We start from the raw sequence: 2,464 nt of genomic DNA, 5'->3' as shown, positions 1-2,464 counted from the left end.
ATTAATAAAAAATTATAAGAGATTGTTTACTTGGCATGCGCTTTTTAAGAATAAATACGAGGCTATCTTACCCCCTGTAGTGCTAGATTTGTTTATTTAGTTGTCATCGCTCAAATGTCAAATTATTCTGTTTCTTGCCCGTATCACATTGACTGATGCATCATCATCATCATCCTATACATGCAACAGTTCTGTCTAAATATGTTTAAATTTACAGATGAATGCATATTGTTCTTTAGGGGGCATCTTCCCTCATCTTAACATACCACTATAGCGTGTTTAAAGCAGTGGAGTATTTATATTTATATACAATTTTTACAATATTCATATTACATACTATTTTGATTTATAAATTCAATTACTGATGTATATGAGGGTAGTTTACTGTGATTAATAACACGTTAATGTGTCAGTAACTTTAAGTAGTACTGCAAAGTTAAAGAAATGTAACACTTTTTAATTTGTAAATCTGAAATTTGTAAATCAATGTAAGTATGCAGAAGATAGAATCGCAGTTCATGTGAAATGATTTTATTCCCCACCCATACTTAGAAACAAACATTATAAGTAATTTCTATAAGGTGACAGTAATTATCGCAATTACTTTACCAATGTCAATAACTAACCATTAAGAATATCTTTTTGCAGGTCTACAGTAGTGTGGTTTAGGCCTTGTTTAACCTTGTTAATGCAGAATCAAAGTTCAAGCAGAAACGCAGCGCTCGCTCACTAGAGCCAGATGCCGAGTTATTCACACACAGAAGGTCACCGATCACGCCGACACTCAAACAGAAATGTATGTGAGATCCAGTGTGAAGAACTTGAATTCAGTGAAGAACACAAATGACTCTCTGATTTAAACTAGTTTATATCCAGATGAAACAGTGCTGACAAACAGCGGAAACACTGTGAGCAGCGAGACAGAAGATTTTTCCATCTATGGTTAATTTAAATAAAACGCAAACAGTCAGATTAACTAAATTTCACCACATAAAATGAAGTTGTGCCATACCTTTTTACAGATGTTCCTGTTTTTAAAGAACATAAACTTACATCTGCATCCAAACTCAAGCTACTATTAATATTAAATATTATTAATATTGCAGCCTGCACTGCAAACTGTGCTGAAGATGCGTGTCAAAGTGAGGTGAACACAAACCACAAACTCATTAGAACTTGCAGAGACTAAAAAAAAAATCTATTAAGATATTTATTTTTTTGAGGAAAGTTAGTGGAAAAGTGTGAAGAATTTAGAAACGTGAAGTGTTTGTCATGTTCTGACCATAAAGAGTAGTTTAAAACCACAGTTAACAGTCTGTCACAACTTTCTACTTAGGCCAAAGATTTTGAAAATTGTGATAATTATCGATACTGGCTGATATGAACAATTTTATTGTGATAAATTTTTAGCCCATATTGCCCAGCCCTAATACATATCATCAATTTAAACAATATATTTTATTTGTGAACAGGGTAGGGTTGCACCAGCCATTCGTAAGTTCTTACTTAAATTAATGCTTTGTCCTTACTTAAATTAAGTCTACACTAGAGGCTAAGTACTAGCTAGTTTGTAACTAAATCTATACATTATTTGGTTGAACCAGTTGTTTGTAAGGCAGAATGTAGCAAGTAGTTCGTAAACTCTCAGTAAAATAATCCATAGTCGCATAATATGAAGTTTACCCTAAATCTTCCAATAGAAACCTTCAAATACACAAGCAGATCTTGTTTAAATACTATAAATTTTAATTTATCCTTTATTCTAACTTCTTTTGCCTCACATATACTAACGGTAAAAATATAAACCAGTTTCCATTAAAAATTATACATTAACAACATTATCTAGCCTATATGTAAGCTATTTTTATATGTAAATAACATTCAGAAAATGTAATTGAAATAAGTAAGGATCAATAAAAACTGAAAGAAAAAAAAACATATGAAATGCAATTTATTTATTTATCTGACATGCGCAACACGGACCGAAGCGGACAGAGAAGAGGTGTATATGAGGTGTTGAAGACACGCAAAAAAAAAAAAAAAATTCACATATTGTTCTCTATAATATGTATGCGAGTGTAAATGTCAGCAGCATCATATATGCCTAAAGTATTGTCGGGTAAGGGTTGTCGGGTAAAAGCATATTGATGCAGTTCACTCAGTCTGTTATTTTATTCCACTGTTACTCCTGACCAGACGCTTCTGTAAACCAGCCCCTGATTTTCAGCTGTTCTTTTAATAGTCAACTTTTGTTCATTCATCAGCCATCAAAGCTCAGTAAACACTGGCCACAGGCATGAAGATGTACCTTCAGTTTCACCGAGCTGATTGCTCACTTAAAACCCCCAACAGATCATGTTTTCAAGCCGTCTTAAGTTTGATTTTGACTTGATATAAAGTGGTGAATTCTAAATGGGTGAGCTGTTTGTTTACTTTTCTTAAGGTTTATTTTTGATGTTTCTGC

The sequence above is a fragment of the Cyprinus carpio genome, chromosome A4 (genome assembly GCF_018340385.1).
Source record: "Cyprinus carpio isolate SPL01 chromosome A4, ASM1834038v1, whole genome shotgun sequence".
Taxonomy (NCBI): domain Eukaryota; kingdom Metazoa; phylum Chordata; class Actinopteri; order Cypriniformes; family Cyprinidae; genus Cyprinus; species Cyprinus carpio.
This window is presented reverse-complemented; position numbering follows the sequence as displayed.